Here is a 20770-nt window from a genome sequence, read left to right on the forward strand (position 1 = left end):
AGCCGCCCCCTCCCCTCAGAAAAAATCGGAGAAGGGGTGTCTGTGGGGAGGGCGCGACTGTACACAGGCTAGCCTCAGACGAAAACGACCTATAAAAAAATTCCCGTGTCCAGTGTTTTTAATTATAGCGAAGGACTGTATGGAACGACTGTCTGCCGTTGCCTTGTCCGTGGGCCTCATTATTCCGCGCGGCTAATGCGTTTCGGGTCACGTGGTCCATGCAAGTTCGCCACCAAAATACCTTGACCGAGATTGCGTGGGAAGACGCCGTACAGGGACTGGGCATGGCAATGTCTACCGTAGCGTCAGAGGAAAACAGGGAAATGTTGTTCATCAGCAACGTGTTTTACAAACAGTGACATCTCTGCGTGTTGTTTCACTAATGTCTCAAGGGCTCGACCTCCTAAAAATCGCAAATATTAATCCCCAGCAAGAAGCCACACTTTCGCTATGGAAAAAATTAGTTCCCTGAGAGAGCGGCGAAAATGGAGCCTAGGTCTTGGTCAACACCTAAAAGGCGCTTCGCCCAACGTGCGTATGGATGTCACACTAGCCGGGAAATAAAAAACGCAACTATAAGTGAGGGAATCTAGGGAAAAGTTTCTTTTACGGTTAACTCTTTTTTACTCTATTTACGGCTAACGGTTAAAATTTTTCAATTTTTACGGCTATCGACTAAATTTTTGGCCATTTCACGCCTATCGGTTAACCCCATTGAGACCCTCGTACAGTGCTAAAACTTCCGAGCACACGTGTGTCGTTACATGTTTTCGGAGCTATAAAACCAACCAGATCGAGTTGCAAATCCTCAGAAACGAACATTCTTCACTGGCAAAAGAACAAATCAGAGGAGAAACTAAAAAGAAAGTTTAGAATCTCGAAGATGACTTATAGACTGTGCATGAACATCTTTGGAATCGCCTTAGCTTTTGTTATAGTGACCCTGTCATCAAGAATTTCAGAAGAGATCCGAAAAGGAGAAATGCTTAGAACTCGTGTTCGTCTGCTCCACTTATTCTCTTTTGGGACATGGATGGGCATGCAATTTTGGGTGACGTTCATTGCCGGTGAGTAGAGAATATTTTATCAGTGTATAAGTAATAGAATGCATGTCGAAAAATGGTTATTTTTTCCTGCGAGACTAACAGGCCTTCATGGCGTCTAATAAAACATGTGAATGTAATTTCAGTAGATTAGGCCAGGTGGGGTATGAATGTAATTTTTGTTTCTATTAAACAAACATGTGGACTTCTTACAGCTTTGATAAAGCTGACAGAAAAACCCAAACTTTACGTAAATTTCAGGACAATCTTCCTCGTGTGAAAACTGACAAAATTTTCCACAGTCAATTTAAACAGGGAGTTCAGTGCATGTGTTTGATGACATTCAACAAAAAGCCTTTGTTTTCCTTGTTTTGAAGCTTGTTCAATCAGTTCTTGTTGTTTTCCAGTGTCGGTGGAATCAGTTTTCCGCTGTTTTATACTTTAAGAGAGTTCAGAAGGGTGTTCTAGGAGGTTTTCTACATAATAGGTTTTACGAAATGTACTAAGACTGAAAAGGGGTGTGACGTTCGTCAAAAAACTGCGTACGTAGCATGTAAGCCTCTCTAAAGCTGTAAGCGGATTAACGTCGCTTTGTAATCGATTTAGGTCAAGTCTTTTCTTGGGTATCTCGAGGAAACACTGTGAAGTACAACCATTTTGTAAGTTCATGTATGTGAGGAAGTGTAATGGCAAATTACAAACCTCTGGCTTGTTTGCTAAACAGTTGCTCTGCTGACGTAAAGAAGAGAATTGCACATGCCAGGATGGTGTATTTAAAGATAAGACGGACGAGCTTTTCGCTCGCTTATCACGCGTCGTTTGCCTTGCGAAAGTCTCCATCGCAATCATTATTTGCGCCACGCAATATTTCTTTGTACGCACAGGTACAGGTGTTCCTAACCTACACGAAATTATGTCACGTTCTGGGTTCACTTTTGTTTGGTGTGGCGTGATGGCCCTTATAGTGTCACGCAACATATCTTCAGTGATGCAATTGTGCTGTGTGATTATCTCTTTAATACAATGTAATTTTAAAAAAGACATGAAAATTTAACAAACTCCAAATTAGATTTGGATAAATGAGCCTTAGAGTGTTACACAGTTCGTGTCTTCATGACAGAGAAGCGTTGTGTGACGCATGTAATGGTTGCGAAGGAGTGCATGCGCCCTGCTAAGGTATTTAAGTAAGATACAGATGAAGATTTATGGTTAATTGTTCAAATGGACATTAATTTTGTCCCCCAAAGTTGTTTGTGTGTGGGTGCTTGCTATCACAAATGTTAAAGATGCAGTAGTTCTAATCACTTGTGTTAATTAATCTGACTGCTTGTTTGCCGAGAATTTAGTCTTTAGTAAGTTCCATTTTGTATAAAGATGATTTTAATATTTGACCGTTTGCTACTCGATAGTAAACTATTGACAATGGTGGAGTGGTTTTCAATTTGTCGTAAAACCAGCAACAAAGTCAGTCAGCCAATCACAGACGCACACAAAACAAAAGGCCAATCAGAAGTCATAGCAAGTACATGTTGCTGGCTCAAAGAGACCTCAAAATACTTTTCGAAACTTTAATATCGCAAGTGGCTCCCTCTAATCTCAATAGGCCATTTTTCGAGTTGCTCCAAGCCTCTGTTTAAAAGCGAGGCTAAGATGATTTTTATTATCGTGCAATTAAATCTCATTTTTACAAGAAAGGTTTTGCACTTAGCCTCGTTTCGAAAGTGAGATTTTTGGAACTCGGAAATACCCTATTGCACTCACAGTTTCATATCCTAAATCTCAAACGTAAGGATGTTATTTGCGTAATAAATCACAGTACGTGAAAGTAATGCTTAGTGACTTTCATTGCATCGGATACTAAGGATTCCATCTGGGGACTTGAGAGTTTGGACCCCCCCCCCCCTTGAGCAGCATAAGTGTTAACAAAAATCACCGCGTGAAAGTACTACTCAGTTGCTTGCGTTTGAATGGTCACATTTAAGGACTTCAACCACACACTCAGTAGCAAGAACCACCCTGTACAACGTAATAAACATTACCACAGGAAAGTACTGCTCAGTAGCTTTCGCCTGAATGGTGAGACTTAACAATTTCATGTAGTGTCTCAAAATGTGATGTGCATTGTGCATCATTATAACATGACCTTAGGAAAGCACTGCTCAGTAGCTTTCATTTAAATGGTAGCCTTAGAAAACAGCCCGCGACATTTCGCGACGCCATCAATGGTTTTCCCGCGAAATGACATTTGAGAAACGAACGCAGAAATTCGACACTGATGACGTGTCACTACCCAGATCTGGGTGGTGCTTCTGATTGGTTGTACCGCGTGGGACCGAGATCTGGGTAGTGACACGTCATCAGTATGGATTTCTGCGCTCTATTATCAGACGTCATTTCGCGGGGAAACCATTGATGGCGTCGCGAAATGTCTGCTGTTTTCCCAGGCTACCATTTAAATGGTCACATTGTAGGATTTCATGCACAGACGACAAACAGGACCCAGCAAAAATTACACTAAACAGCATCTTTAGAAAGTAAGTATCGTTAGTTTTTTAGAGCTCAAGTGACAAGGAGCGAAATTTATTGACAAGTAAAGGTATATGTTTTGTAGACAAGGAAGGAATAAATAAATGATGAACAAATAAATGATGTACTGTTCACGGTATGATATTCTGAAGTTAAGGACTTAAGGTGAGGTATGCGAAATCACGTTGGCCTGGAAAAAGGCCAAATGAATTTTAGAAATGAATTTCAATCACTCGATGTCGCGGACAAGAGTAGAATACATCACGAATACAGAGCATTAATTTTCTTTGTGCCTTATTTATAACTAAAGTCAACGTCGCTTAAAGGAACTCTGTGACACTGATTTTTGACAACCGACTGAAATGTTAGTGAATCAGAGGTTCCGTCTTCTATATCGGGCGCTTGTTTGGCCAACCAGGATTTGGACATGTTTAATTCATCCCCGCGAATCATTAACGATTCAAAGTCAATTAAAATTACTTAATTTCCCTATGGATTCCGTCTTAATAGACTACTAATGACGTACCACCAATTGTAGGTTTAGCTTGGGAAAATTTCAGATTTTGGCTGTATTTCTATCACCGTATTTTTCACCCTGTCAACAACAACGGCTTAAAATGAACGGGAGATTAAAAGAAAGCGCATAGTTGGAGGCCTCCTGATAGTTGAACTTGTGTTTGTGCGCATTAATTTTTTTAAAAGTGGCAGACTTGTACCTCTACTCTAATGTAATTCACATTTGGAAATAAAGGTCAGTAGGTTTTAACGGAGCTCTTGCGCGCGCAGTGGAGAACTATGGGTAAGAAAATTTGGTTATCTGTGCATCCGAGAAATTGTGGTAGTCACGTGACCGTACGCCCACCATCCCGTGCGTCCGTCTACACCACAGGCATACCAATGTAAAATAACTCAATCAACAGGTGTAGCAACCTAAATGGAACTGGAGGTTTTTGGCGCGAAATCGTGTGGCCACCCGGACGTTTAGAGAGAAAAAACAACAAGAAAGTCGAGTCTTTCTTCGACTAAGTTTTCATGTCTACACTGACACAGATAACAAAGAAAGAGCTAGAGCGAGAGATGAAAACAAAGGTGACGTATTTTGTTGGAAAACAACGTGACATTTTTATATCGGCGTTGAGAAAATAAGAAATGCTAGCGGTCAGCGAGGAGAAGCCAGCAAGGTAAAAATGAGCGGTAGTGAAAGAAAAGCGAACAGAAACACAAGCTGAACAAAATCTTCGGTGAGCACATACGACATTTTTTTCCCCATAAATTGTGTAACTAGCAAGTTTCACGTTGTGGTCGTGCAAAAGAACGGCAAAGAAATGTACAAAAAAGTGTGCTGCACTTGCAAAGTTGTTTTTTGTTGCTAATTAGACTATCAATTTTTTTGCAGTTCTCGTTGCCGTCGCCGTCTAGCATTGCTTGATTTAATTTTTTGTTTGAGTAAATTGTAAGTATATTATCGAAAGCTTCGCTTTCAGCCCTGGCTAAATCGCTAGATTAAAGGTTATGTACAATGCATCAGGACAGGCCAATTCCTGGCTTACTCCACCTTCCCTTAAGTCCGTGGACAACGAGAAACAGTGGGATCGTGAAAAAAGGTAGAGAAAGTTTACGCCATACTGAACTATTAATATCATTGTGGTGCAACTTGTAACTTAAATAGCGTTTATTATTGACCTGTTAAAGTGCTCTCTTTTTACAATATTTTGTTTTTGTTGCAAGAGGTTACGATGTTCATTAATGACTTTCTTTCTTTCACTCAGTCACTCTATGTCGTCATGAGATACCTCACGACGTTTTCACATTCTAAGAATTCCAATAGACCTTTTTACCGATACGGCGACCATATTGAATTAATTGGATTTAAGGAGTATTATGGGATGCCCAGGGGGCATGAGGACGATCCAGTATACTTGAATCAGTATTTACGCGCGCTTTTCGGGCCAAGTTTTCTCTAAGTTTTCCTAGAAAAAGATTGTAATGGGAAAAAAAGATGGTTGTGCTGTATTTGGATATAATATGATCACCTTTTTCCCGAGAAATGTACCTTGAAGTTCTCTTTTTGCGCGAAAAGCGCGCAAAATACTGAGCGAGTGCCCCTGGGCATCCCATAATACTCCTTAAATCTAATAAATTCAATATGGCCGCCGTATCGGTAAAAGGTCTATTCTCTGTTCCGTGCAGGCCTCACTGATACCTCCAAGGAAATAGAGACCCGGCTTCTTTTTAGATTCTAAATGGGGTTTAACGTCTTTTCAGCTCATCTGATCAGTATTCTTTGTGCAACTATTTCCTGAATGTTTCCATACAGGTAAAAAATTAACAATAATTTGCCACCAAAAGCAAATGTTGCGCTTTGTCAAATTAGTTTTAAGTTGTTGATACTTTCTCTCTTATTTAGAGATATTATCTCAGTGTAATGTTCACTTTTGAAACTTTCTATCCACGAAATGTCTCGATCTGGTTCGGGATTTAAAAGTTAGATACACTTTGCAAATTATGAATTAAAGGTAGTAGGCATTTACATGTCCTACGTGACCATGCAGCACCAAAAACGTAGAACCTTTTCTTCATCAAGTGAAAATGAAAAAAAAGACAGACTCGACAAAGCCTAAAGCTGCTTTAAGCTACTTTAAGAACCACTGCGGAAACTCAGGTATAAGAGATCGTACGTGTAAAGACGTTAATTCTTTACTTGTCAGAGTGAGTTATTCTGAATTCGCCATGACCATTAACGCTTTGATCAGCTTACACTGGCCATTGTTTGTGTGCTATTATTTTACTCTAATAGAGGATATCATCGGGGTTAACTTCCTCCCGTATAACGACTATTTTCTTACAAAAGGAGATGTTGCTTTCCTAGCGTATATGGTTCACATAAATCTTCTGCCAAAAATTTTTTTCTGTGCCGGAAGTAATGGTTTTGGCAACACTTTGTTCTAGATTTTTTTTCTGTTTGTTTGTTTGTTTTTTTTTCTTCTCGCAACTGACATGAGGTCATTCCCCCTTTAACAAAATGGAATCTGGTATTGTTTCCAGAATATTCAACTTGGCCCTTTCATTGGAAGTGAAAAGGTTTAATACGGGATGACGTTTTTCTTTCCCGTATTTAACCTGTTCACTTAAAAAAGGGGCCAAGTTCAGAACATTTTTACTATTAAGTAAACTGTACCATGTGAAAGTAGTGCTCAAAGTAAAGACCCAAAGTAAAGAGATCATGATTCAACGAGAGAATATTGTAAGGTTACAATTCATTCACGCGCGTGAAATTACACGATGAAACATTTTTCCGTGTGAATGAAAGGTTTAAGTAAATGAAAATTTAGCACTCTTCTCAGCAGAGGTTAAATGGGAGACAATAGAGAGATTAAGATTCATGTTTACGCCAAACGGCAAACGTGAATTTGTACCACGTGACAAAGTTTTTCCCTTAATTGTCGTTAACTGTTTATTACTTCTACTCAAAAATGAGTAGTTTCTTTCCAATTTTATTTATAAGAATTGTTCTGGACAGTTTTTATCTGCTTGTTTTCTATTCTGAGAAATTCTCAGCTTCAATCATCTCACGTTTGCCGTTTGCCGTAAACGCGAATCTTAATCTTTCTAATTGGATTTTCGCTGCCCGAAAATGAAAGCAGGCGCGAAAATCGAGCGGTTGTTCTTTCTTTCTTTTTCTTTTTGTTTTTGTTTGATGATAATATTGGAAGGTTAAAACTTACTTTTGTGGCGCAGTTTCTTATTATCACTACAAATCATGCCATTACTGACCCATACTTATGCTCTCAAATTGTTTATAAAAGGAAAGAGCAATTTACGCCCTCACTCATTAGAATTTTTCTGGAAAAATAACTACGTGAATATGACATAATACCCTCTTTTCCCTGTAAACTCACTGAGCTTATCCCCCATACTTAACTTCCTCCAAGAAAAATGAATATCAATTATGCTCTCATACCCACTTAAACTGGAAAGTCGTTGAGTTAATCCCGCCCTGCTTATCCGAAAAAAAAATGGTGACGTTGAAAGGGCTAGATTCTTCCAAAATTCAGTCTGCATGATCAGTCACAAGATCAGAGAGAAAAATTAACTGAAGTAGGCTACGTCATGTCCTACCGAGTGATTACCGGTAACCGGAAAAATTTCCGCACTGGTCGTTCTAGCTTTAATTTTCGTGGTACTGTTTTAGTCCTTCTTACAATAGATGATCACATCCACCCTTATTTTAGAGTATCAGTGTTCTACTTGCTTGCTACATTACTCAGTGGTGAGATTTGCTGTGTTAACAAACCTTTTGTGGTTTCATTCACACGTTGCTGTTTGCGAAAGTGCTTTATGCCTTGTTTGTAGACTAATAGACCTTCCCTGCTGGTCTTCTGGTAGTATGGTTTAGTTTATCTACAAACGTAAAGCTCTCTTTATCCTTTTTTGTAAGTTAGAATGTGTTACAATGAAAACAAACTGGATAAAATTTTAGCCAGGCCATTAAAATTGATTTAACCCAACAATGGTTATCTCTTGTTGGAGACTGATATAATTGTCTTTAAACCCGATTCCGCTGTGAATGCTCTCCTTGGAGTAAAAAAAACGTGTATGAATAGCTCAGTGTTGTCTCAAGATTTCTTAATATGACGTTTCATTGCTTTAATATTGTTAAAGACCTTGATTCAGAAGTGTTATTCACTCAACCGATTCAAATTGTTTAAGACTGATTAACCCATTCGCCCCTGAACCTCCTGTAACCGCCTGTGCGGATCCACGTCCTTTCTATCCTTTGTGATGTCATCAATTTAACGGTCAAGGACAACTTTGTTCACTAACTTGTGCAGAGTGAAGAGATCTTTCAAACCATACCAGAATGAGCACAATTCAGTCAAGGACACCGGAGAAAGAAGCAAAAAACCATGTGACATTGACCTGAAAATCTCCATGAAAATCTTGTTCCTGTGCTCACATACCTTCCCTTTCACCTAATCCTAAGATCCTAAAAGCTTTCCTAAAATCTCTTCCCACCAAAACGAAGCCTACTAAATGCCCAGCAAGAGAAAAAAAATGAGGCAAGAAAAGCGAAAAAAGAGGGGAGGAGAGAAAGCGAAAAGTAAAAGTCAAGACTGCTGTGTCACTTTTAAACCCCTTTTAGACTTCATTCTACGCTTGCCGAACTTCACAAGCCGATAATTTGCATCTGGATCAGAAGGCCGCGAAGTGTACGACCTGTAAACCGGTTTGTGGTAAGCTTTAGCTCTTTATAGCACGACAGTTACCAGAAAATCACCCAACTAGACTCAAAACGCGTTTTTCGGCAAAATCTCCAGGCACGAATGGGTTAAACCCAGATCCGACCGTCAAGAGGTTCGCTGAAAACGCCGTTCATAAAGAAAAGTCAGATTTTCGATGAAACCTTGTGAACATTGTCATTGTCATTGAACAATTTAACGTTTTTATAAGGCTAAGGATTGAGTAGGCCTACAGAGCAGAATGCATATAGATTGAGCTACCGCGATTTCAGTAACAATTAGAACAATTTTTTCTTTTACAACGTTTCGAATTTAAGTGCGACGAAACTGTTCTTCCCGTTGTTTTAATACTTTCCCAGACTACGCGTTTAGACTTTCTCACTGAAATGTATTGATTTTTCCTTTCACAAGGTTATTTCATATTTTCTTACTCTCCAGTCAAATGCTTGAGCTTAAACGTCATCGAAGAATTTGGTTGGTTACTTCGACTATTTCTGGAGCGCGATCAATAGCTAGGTTCCTGAGTGTGAGTTTGCGCTATATACCTTCTTGGTACAGATTGCAATGTTCATAGTGAAGTTAAATTCTTTGGCATTGGGTTTAGACCGACTTAAAAGGCTTTTTGTTGTTGGTTTTTTTTTTACTTGTTTGTTTTTTGAGCCAGAGCCCAGTGTCAATAATCAGCTCTGGAAGTTTGGGCGTGATTCAGAAGTAAGAAGATAAAACAGGTAGAAAAATCATCTTTTCTACCCGACATCCGCAATCCTTGGTCCACTTTAGCCCTTAATTCAGCCTAGCCTACCTTCCTTCCGCCCTTAAGGTAGCTTAAGGTATACTTGGATCAGTCTAAAGCATTATGATAATTCATCTGTTTATTGATTTGAAGAATTAAATTTGATATCGGTTATTCCTCTACAAGGGAGTTTACAACGGCTGCCAAATGAATAAGTTTAGAAATGCTGATCCCAGTTGTGCATGCTCCTGACAAACACGATCACTCACGCAGAACGTAACCCAAAAAATGAACGACACACTTAAGAAATTTTGGGATTGCGTTGTTTGATCAGGTCTTGCAGGGCCTTGTGCTAGCATAATTTGGGAAATAAATAAGTGTTTTGTTCAGTTTCTTATAATTTATTTTTAGAGAGCGTGGTAACACACCGCCTTTATCGGTCGATATCGGATACTACTAAATTTCCTGTTCCTTTCTGTGTGTCCAAAGGGCGGGAAAACGGGGCGGGCGTTCCTCGGGCCGAGACTCGAAGTAACCGGCAATCTCTAATTTTAGTAGAGAACTAAAATGTAGATGCCTTAAGAAATAGTTGAGTCCCACTCTAAGCCCCTGGAATCCAGGATCCTAGTATAAATAAATTGAAGCCCGGTTGTTTTTTTTTTGTCCTGGATCACCAGTGTCCCTTACTTTCTGGGGGCCTGATAACCTTAGCTGCTTTAGACTACGAGTAGTTCCCATTTTTCCTCAGGGATAGTAGAGCGAGCGAAACGCGAGCGCGCGTGAAAATCACCTCCAAGCGAGAAAGGCGAGACGCAGTGGGGAGAGAGAAAAATGAGGAAGGAAGTTATAACTAGATGATACTTCTGCCCGCAGGTAACTGCCTTCGTGGCGATGATATAAGCATGCAAGCCTGCTCTTACGACGAGGTGAAAACGATCACACCTCAACAAATAGATAAATATTAAATTTTGATCACTTGTTTGTTATTTTCACACAGTAAAGCACAATTAAGTGACACTTTTTCAAAACCCCACCAAAAGAATGGACTTTAAACCTCTTTTGAAATCTTTAAGGAAATGATTTATTCTTTTGCACGACCCGTGAGGAAATCGAAAATCTTAGGACGTAAAGCAAGATTTGAAACAAGGGAAACCACAAACCGCATGGACACACAACAAACGTTTGATTGATGTGTGGCTAACAACCGTTTACTTCCGTCTCAAAACAGTGACGCGCCAAACATGACAACGAAGAAGTTCATTTTACAACTTTTATTCAGTGTTTAATATTACGATTTTAACTTTCAACTAAGTTCAAAACACACAAATCAAGGATTTAGCTTGAGGGAGAAAAACGGTCTTCTCTCTTATCTGACTTAAGTAGTGGCTTTAGACTACGAGTAGTCCCCCATTTTTCCTCAGGGACAGTAGAGCGAGCGAAACGCGAGCGCGCGTGAAAATCACCCCACGCGAGAAAAGGCGACACGCGGCGGGGAGAGAGAAAAATGAGGGACTACAGACAAAGCCCAAGCTTTTGAACTAATGCGTTGCTCTCACAACGCAAAACTCTGATTGGCTCTTCCGTGGAAATCTGTCTACATCTGTCAAAAACGCGCCAGCCGCTATCAACACTCGACATGATCACAATTTACAGAACAAATAACTAGAGTTGCTCTTGTAGAAGCAACTAAGCACAAAGCCAACCCGGCAACTGATAAGGTTCGCGTGGAGAACCGAAACCATGGTCTTGCTTGATCACAAAGTGAGAATAAAAGAATAGTCGCAAGGCTGTTAAGTTAATTCAAAAGTTTTCACCAAGGGAGGAACTACGTGCTCCAGTCCAAAGACTCACATTATCTCCAGAAAAACAAGCGGCAGTTAAAATTCATGAGCAGTCATGACTGAGTCACATCGCAATTCTCCATAGTTAACGTAGTTTTAGTTTAAGCTGCAATCCATTCTTCGAGATTTAGATATCCTAACGAGCTGGGCCCAGCGTGACAAAACATTGCAGGAACCCGTCACATTCACAGCCAAAAAGAAAATGGCTTAAAATTATTCAGATCCAGGAGGCAATCGCCGGAGAAATCAAACAACCCAAAACCCTTATTGAGCCGCATTGAAGAGCTTTACTTTTCAAAACAGGTCAAAGAAAATGCTCTTGCATCAGAGGGCAAATCATGCCGACCATAAACAATAACCGCAGAAAATTAATATGCGTGTCACGACCTCTCAGTATGAAATAAGCGGCAAAAATCACATTTGCCCAGTCAAAACGTTGTCCTCCAGAGCATAATCTACCCGTCAGAGAAAAAAATTCATTGGAACAAGCAGCATTTTGGCATGAGTAAAAGTCGTTTGTTGCCTACACTATCAAGTTCTTCATGCGAAACAGCCGTGAAGAAAATTAGTATCTGGGTTTTCTTTTGCTTGCAATAAATATCCCCTGCAGTTTACCGATGACAAGAGCAATGACAGCCCAATAAGGGAAGGAATCCCATTGGATGTGCTTAATTGATTTGGAAGAAGATACGAACTTTAATTTACAATCCAAAATCAGTCGGCCGTGAAGGGTGAAAAGCTTGGGCTTTGTCTGTAGTCCCTCATTTTTCTCTCTCCCCGCCGCGTGTTGCCTTTTCTTGCGTGGGGTGATTTTCACGCGTGCTCGCGTTTCGCAAGCTCTACTATCCCTGAGGAAAAATGGCGGACTACTCGTAGTCTATAGTGGCTTTTGCTTAATTGATTACCACCCGGGCGGCCAGTTACTGTTCGGGAAATCCGGCTGAGCAGAACGCTTCCTCAAGAAGTATTTGGAAAACCTCAACCACCTGGACGTTTATTTTTTATTGAACCATGAACTGCTTGTCATCTTTGCTTGCGTTTTAAATTACTCAACAAAGTTCCGAAAAGTTTAATGTTAAGCTTTTATTCAAGTAAAACGAGAGTAATAAATCGTCTAGTCTTTACTGAAACTTCCGGTACAAAAATTAGATAGTTAAAATTGTTCAGGCAGCTTTCACCATGTTTTATTTTGCGGTCGTAACCAAACCAACAAACACAAAATACGACCTGACTATTCTATAAAAACGGATCTCACTCTTTCAATTCCCTTCACCGATTGAAAACTTTTTGGGTAAGAAGCATTTTTCTTTATGTGAACTCAATGGTTTTGGCAATCTTTTACTTTTTCTTAGAATGATCTTTATGTTTGTTACCTTTCCTGACTGACGTCTGATCTTGTGATAGACTATTTAAAACTTGTGGTTAAAACGTCTTAAGAATGTCTACATCATGTAAATCCGGTATACTCGCTTAATCCTGACTAGGCAGCTTTTTTCAGTGTCCATTATAAACATGTATAAAGAGGTGTTTAAAAAACTGTCTGCATGCTAGAAGTATTTATAGCCTCTTGATACCCTCAAATTAAAGATTTATTGTCCAAAATGCAGGTGAATTTCAGTGGAGTTCAAATTCTTTATCATGAATGCTTCCAAGTTTAAAAAGTGGAAGATAACTTCGTCATCGTGTTTTCATATTTTTCATTAAATGTCGCGTAGGGAAGTTTCATGGTGAGAGTCGCGTGCAGTGGAAGTCATACCAAAAAGTAAATATGATGCACGTGCAGGACTGTTGTTTTGCTGCAGATACAGTGGGGTGGAACCTCGTTGCAGTCGTGGTTGCTTAAGCTTCCTATTGGTATCAGTTATTTCGCAATGTACAATAGAAGAACCTCAAAATAGTACCTTGGTAAACTACAGAACGGGAAAAAATTGCCAGCGTGACCAAAGAAGGCTGAAAGATGCTTTAAGATGAACGATGTATTGACCTGGATTTTCAAACGGAAACGCCTTTAGTTTGTAGCATGATGTGGCTTTTTTAACCAGACGTATTCTATATCGTCGTCAGGGGGTATTATTTTGGCCGATGAGACACAAACTACGGAAGATCGTCAAAGAATAAACGGCGGGAAACTAGATCACGCGCAATTGACAGTGATGAATCTGCTCTTTCGACGCCTTAGCCCTTCGTGAGACGAACCAAGCTCAGTGAGCTAAGTTCATGAAAACGTCGACGTCAGGATCGGTTAAGTTCTCTGACTTTGATCGTCCAACACGTTCTATCCGTCTGCCTAAGACGGATAGAACGTCTGAGGCGCGTCTTAAGATCGTCTCCGGGACAAAAGTCGATCTTCACATTCAGCGAACTAAACTAATATATTCTAAAAATTTGTATGATGATGAAAATTTATGAAAATTGTTTTTGGTTCTGGTTCAGTTGATTGGTTTGACGCGTCCTAAGTTCGACGTCTGAACTAACAGACGATCTTAACTTAATTTAGATTGTCGCAAATTGGAGTTTGGTTCGTCTCATTAAAAGTTCGACGTTGGGCCTGGCCTTAGTTACGATGATATCGCGTTAGCCTAAGGAAACGATACTAAGGATACGTCCACACGAAAGCCAATATCGCTTCAGGCTACGCTTTTCCGAACAGGAAATCTTTGAACCGTTCGATTATATACGCTAATGACGTCCAAAGGAAGAACTAATTATAAAAGGCGCAATTACCCTTTCACTTTTGTCCTCTCGATAACTTAAAAAGATCAGCTGCAATTTTTGGCGCACTCTTTTGCATCGCACAAAATTGTCTTTATCATTTAATTATTGGTATTTTGCTGAGGATTAAGAATTAATGGCTTAGGATGTAGGACTTTAACCTGACAAACTTTAAAAAAGATAGGCTTAGTTTTCAAAACGCAGACGCCTTCACTTACCTGCTTTAAGAAGCTGTACTAGCTTAAAAAAGAAAAGTTGTAATTTACTAAGAAAAATGAATTGTGTCTTTTCAGCTATGTGTCATCGCTTTGGTTTTACCTTTACTAGTAAACAAGGATTGTTCTGGCGGGAGTAACACTTGAATTGGAGATTTTAATCTCCAAAAAAAAGGCATGTATCACCTCTTTGAAATCAGGATAACAGTGATCTGTAATTTTTCAAAGGATTGATTCTAGACGGTGGAAAAAGGCTAACCGTAAAATTCAAATGATTGTGCACTACTTTTGGTCCATTCAGTAACTATAAAATCTCTTGTTAGCTTTCGATGGCAGATGAATTCAGTACCTGAACGGCCGATTGTGTTAGTAAGCCTGTTCTGATGAAATCCCAAAGTGTTACTTAACATTTTTGTTGAGCTTTTTTTGTGGTGTATAATTCGATTCGTGAATGAAATTCTTGGAAACGAGAACCCATATTAACTTTTCAGTCTGGAACGTCATGAAACCCGGAAACCTACTGTCCAGCAGGTCTTTCTTTCATGTCAGAGGTTGAAACCCGAAAGCGTCACAGTTTAAATAACGGTTACGCTGAAATATCCCTGATGTAATACTTTCCTGTGGCGTACTGTCTGTTCCTGGTACTACCTTTTAAGCTTTCCTGACTTGTTAGCGTGGTTCTGTTAAAAATGTTTCTCTTTCTCTGGCTTACTAGTGAAAAACATGGTTACCATGTGACTTATATATTAAGCAGTTTTGGATACAAAAATTGCTATGTAACACCCACGAATATTATATTTTAGCAACATCACGAATTCAAATGATCTCCGCATAATTTAAGCTTATAGATATCACGTATTTCCCTTGGCTGTTAATACTGATTTGTGCTCTGGAGTGTCTCCCTTCGACTTTTATTTTGCAATCCATCACGTTTAGTTCGTTATGAAATTCGCGGCATTTGTTTTTTAGTGTTCCTGATAAGCTGTACACTTTTAAAACACGCTAACAGGCGGAAGACTATCAGCTGCATGTCAGTAAAAAACAGATTTATTTATTTCCTCGATGTTAAATACTAAAAGAGTCATTTAGAAATGATAAGAGCATTGAAAAATTCTTTCCCCAAGTCATTCTACTCCCAAATTGAAAAACGTGGCGCGCAAGTTATAAACGGCTTAAGGGAGACACAAAACGCATTGATTCATGCAGTGCTTTGTAATTGTATCTATCATCTATTTAAACCTCTTGTTCGACCTGATGAACTTGTCGAATGTGTTATGAAACATCTCTTAAGTGGCTTTAAGAGTGCTAAAACTTCCGAGCACACGTGTGTAGTTACATGTTTTCGGAGCTATAAAACCAACCAGATCGAGTTGCAAATCCTCAGAAAGGAAAATTCTTCACTGGCAAAAGAACAAATCAGAGTAGAAACTAAAAAGAAAGTTTAGAATCTCGAAGATGACTTTTAGACTTTGCATGAACGTCTTTGGAATGGCCTTAGCTTTCGTTATAGTGACCCTGTCATCAAGAATTTCAGAAGAGATCCAAAAAGGAGAAATGCTCAGAACTGGTGTTCGTCTGCTCCACTTATTCTCTTTTGGGACATGGATGGGCATGCAATTTTGGGTGACATTCATTGCCGGTGAGTAGAGAATATTTTATCAGTGTATAAGTAATAGAATGCATGTCGAAAAATGCTTATTTTTTCCTGCGAGACTAACAGGCCTTCATGGAGTCTATTAAAACATATGAATGTAATTTCAGTAGACTAGGCCAGGTGGGGTATGACATGATGTAATTTTTGTTTCCATTAAACAAACATGTGGACTTCTTACAGCTTTGATAAAACTGACAGAAAAACCCAACTTTACTTAAATTTCAGGACAATCTTCCTCGTGTGAAAACTGACAAAATTTTCCACAGTTAATTTAAACAGGGAGTTCAGTTCATGTGAATGATGAAATGAAACAAAAAGCCTTTGTTTTCCTTGTCTTGAAGCTTGTTCAATCAGTTCTTGTTGTTTTCCAGTGCCCGTGGAATTAGTTTTCCGCTGTTTTATACTTTAAGAGAGTTCAGAAGGGTGTTTTAGGGGGTTTTCTACATAATAGGCTTTAAGAAATGTACTAAGACTGAAAAGGGGTGTGACGTTGGTCAAAAAGCTGCGTACGTAGCATGTAAGCCTCTCTAAAGCTGTAAGCGGATTAACGTCGCTTTGTAATCGATTTAGGTCAAGTCCTTTCTTGAGTATCTCGACGTTTCTAGACAACCTTTGGTTTATAAATTGCGACGCCTTTTCTATGTGGGGTTCAACTTGCCGAGTACTTTACTAGTTTCACGCAATCGTTTGTGTCGTTCGTACTTTTAAAATTTCTAACCGGCTACTATTCCCAGCTGATAAATTAGTAACCATGGCTGTTTCAATTTCAAGCTCTGTGCGGAATTTTAGAAATATTTTTTGAGCTGTTGTGTCGTGATATTTGCAGAGAACACGAGAACTTTTGAGGTTGTTTGCATTGCTGAGACAAACAACAACGGATAGAAAACAACAGCCGTTAAAAATTGATTTGTTTTCCAAAACAAGTCGTCATTCGCTGCCTCGCCCTCAGTAACGCTGAGATGGCCTTATGGGCTTTGCAAACACTGGAGGAATTACTTGTTAAATGTCATCTATTCAAACACGAAAATCGGCCTTTGTCAGAAATGAAACGATTATACTTATAAATAGGTTTAAGAATAATCTTAAGAACAGGTGTTGTTTTTCCGCGTTTTTTCAGGCGAGCGTAGACAGCGCGAAGCATCCTTCTCACGTCGCGCGTGTTTCACGCTGTCGCTTGCCTGATAAACAGGAAAAAAAAAACGCCGGTTCTCCACGGGCCAGCTTATGAAGAAAGAAGCTTTTATGTTACAGTCTCGAAACACCCGAACTCAATTAAAGTACCAAAAGCGCGAAGTCGTACAAACAGACCCGCAGTTGCAGTAGCACGTGAAATCAAACATGAATTTCTCTTTAATGACCTTGCATAACGCCTGTACTGTGTTGAAATATCTCAGTTCATATTACTTCAAGTCGCTAATTGAATTTGCAACTGGAAAATCACGAAACAAATGGTATTTGTCGCAGGAGTGGGTGGAGAGGGAAACACAACTTGTATGCTTTTTAAAACAGTTAAAACTAATTATGTGCTAAAGCGTCTTTTCTTAGGATTCAATTTTCTCATTCCTGTACTCCTCAGACTGAATTAAAAAAATAATAATTAAGACTTCAGAGGACCCCTCCACGCTGCGATGAATCTGCAACCGGTGCACTAGACGTCACTCAAAACAAGAACAGTAGAAAAACACCTGCATTGGGGTAGCTTCAATAATTTAAAGTTTTTGGGTGGGGCACGTCCCAAAACCTTCCTAGTTAACGTTACTCTTGCCTTCCGCGATCTTGATCTTACCTCGTCTACACTAAAAGTGCGGTCATGAAAAGCCAACAGAGAACTTAGAAATCTTCGCACTTGTCTTGCCTTTCAGGTTACAAAATGTACTTTACCTTGACCAGACACACCTTTGGCCGGTTACAAAGCGAACTTTTTCCTGTTTATTTCGCTGTGGGTTCATGTTTATCAGCTGTCGCTTTGACTACGTATTACCTTATGCACCCTGTGCAGCTGTGGAACGGATCTGAAAAGTTACAGGTAAAGTTGCGACGAATAATCTTTAATTTAATTTAACTCTGGTAGTACTGGAAGGTTTGTTCTGGCGAATCACGTGGCTTTACTGCCGCGCTATCCCTGCATCAGGTCAAGATGATTGACTGACAGACTATCCGTTGTTCAAAACTGAGATCGTTGGAATGTCCAGTCATAGCTTTAGATTGTTGCAATGACCAATCATAGCTTCACATATCCCAAGGGCGGACTAGACTGGGCGCTTCCCATTTCTCTTGATTTTTCTCTTTCATTTTAAGGGATTATGTCACGTTATTTTCCATCTTTTAAAAGAGCTACAACGTTTCTTCGAGTCACATCAATTGAATTTTAGACCTAATGGTACACTTTAAAGACTGTATTTAGGCATTGAACATATTTCCTTCTGTCTGCTGCTAAGCCACCGCGAAGAGCGAAGAGAAACTGCTGTTTTCCCAGGCTATCTGCTGCTTCGGACAGCAAGAATGGACATGTATTTAAACTTGAAAATGTTTCGCCAACCTTTTTCAAATTATAATGCTATCCCTGCAAAAATAACCAAGACAACTGTTATGGATAGTGCTTCGAGAGTCTGCTATACAGGAAAATCCTTAAATAACAATGACCGAGACCAGGTTTATGAGCCCGCGAGACTAAGCCCCCCAGCCAAACCCTTGTTTTCACTAAAACCGCTGGACGCCAACCTGGTTGAGGTCATTGTTATCTATTAAAGGTCTTCCGCTATACAGCAGTTCTCTGTTTCGTCACGGAATGTTCCTCGCCACAAGTGGAGGATCACGCAACGGTCCTCGCCAAAACACGGGGGGAGCGTTGTGTGTAGCCTGCGTAGCAGGCCCTTGGAAGTAGTGGGCACAAAAAAGAAGGGGCGCGCGGGAGGGAGACACGCTTGTCTCCCTCGGGCGCGCCCGTTCTTTCTTGCGCCCACTACTTCCAAGCGCCTGCTACGCAAGATACGTCAGTGTGACGACACGAAGAACGGCTGTGTAGCATAGCAGACTCTAGTGCCCTCTCATTAAATTGTTTCATGTCTTCTACAGGAGAATTTTTTGTATAGGTACAGTGTTAAGGCACTAGGTAATGAATTCAGCAGAGAACTGATGTAAAACATCCATTATTCCCTCGTGACATTGCCCATTTTATAGGAGACTGCCATTCCTGATGATTAGGCCTATCAGTGATTTGCAATATAAATAACTGAATTGTTGCTGCTTGCTGTTTTTCTTAGATATCTGGTCTCGCTGTTTCGATGTTAGCAACCGTGATCAACGCCCTATATCTTGAACCTAAGGTCGCTACCATTATGAATGAAAGGTACACATATGAGAAGGAACACGGATATGGTGACGCTGTGGGGCCCATTAAAGATGAGGCCTTCAAGCTGGACGAGACCTACTTGGAGATGACCCATCGGTTTTGCATGGCTCACGGTTTCACATCCATGACAAATATTCTCTCTTACACGGGGTGTATTCTTCATTTATGGTACTTGACAAAAAGTCAGGTTATAGCGCTCTAATCACTAATTTATTATAAAATTTTAGAGGCTCTTAACCGTCAAAAATGTAGGCAAATTCAATGTTTCTGATTTCAGACCAAAATTGCTCTCCACTCAGTTCAATTACCACTTTATTGCAGCCTTTCTGAAATCGCAGAATTTAAGCAGTACCAATATTTTATTGATCAAGTAGCCGGTTTGTTGAAAAGCGGAAACAGAAAGGCTTTTGCATCTCCTTTTGTATTCGAAACAGAAATGATGTGATATAGAACAAAAGTGGTGCGATTTAAAATCGAAATGATGCGATTTAGAACATGAATGACAAAATTTATTTAAAATTTATTTACAAGCCCAGCCGTTGGAGATCAATGTAATGTCTGCAGCTGAAGCAATTTCAAAATAAAGTGCCATTCAGATCCCTGCCTTAAAGTTATTTAGGTGCTGATGGCTCTGCTTTCAATGATCTAGATATTTATTATTTTTATTGAAAAAAGGAAGAGTAAATAAACTGTATCTAGGAGCATAATGCAGTGTTATTTAATAGGCATATGTACATCATACTCTGAATTTAATACTTTAAAGAGACTGTAATAAAACATGGCTAACTGTCTGTATGATGAAACATTGCCTAAAGGTGTAAATTAAAATATAAACTTTTTTGTGTCACTTTGCCTGTGTAAGTTTGCTTATTGCCTACAGCTTTGAGCTTTTTCTGTCGTATGAAAGGATTTGTAAAATATTGTAACTTTTGAGTCTGTATAGACGAACCATTCAAATGAAATCTCTTCAGCAAAACTTTCACATGGTACTATTTATTTAGTATGTAGTTCTAACTCTTGAGTCTGTGGATGAAATCCTATGGTGTTACCATTCAAATGAAATCTCTTCAGCAGTACTTTCACATGGCACTATTTATTTAGTATGTGGTTCTAACTTTTGAGTCTGTGGATGAAATCCTGTGGTGTTACCATTCAAATGAAATCTCTTCAGCCAAACTTTCACATGGTACTATATTTATTTAATATGTGGTTCTAACTTTTGAGTCTCTGGAATCCTAAAATGAAAGCTTCTGAGCAATACTTCACTGTGGTTTTGTTGCGACTAGAGTGTACAAAATAGGTCAAGTAGCTTCTTCCTGTGGGAAGGTGATCATTACATATCGATCTGACAGTTGTCTTCCATGATTAGCAGCTTAAAATACTTGAGGTTTTGAAAATTCGTCACTTGTCTACTTTGGAACTTCTTACGTGGTAAATATGGTGACCACCCAGCT

General features: G+C 39.5%; 1 pseudogene; it reads left to right on the plus strand.

The window, feature by feature from the left end:
• Positions 1 to 20262, plus strand: part of LOC140947001 (uncharacterized) — a 48985-nt pseudogene extending 28723 nt beyond the window's left edge.
• The last annotated feature ends 508 nt before the right edge of the window (positions 20263 to 20770 follow it).

This window comes from Porites lutea, chromosome 8 (assembly GCF_958299795.1).
Source record: "Porites lutea chromosome 8, jaPorLute2.1, whole genome shotgun sequence".
NCBI lineage: Eukaryota > Metazoa > Cnidaria > Anthozoa > Scleractinia > Poritidae > Porites > Porites lutea.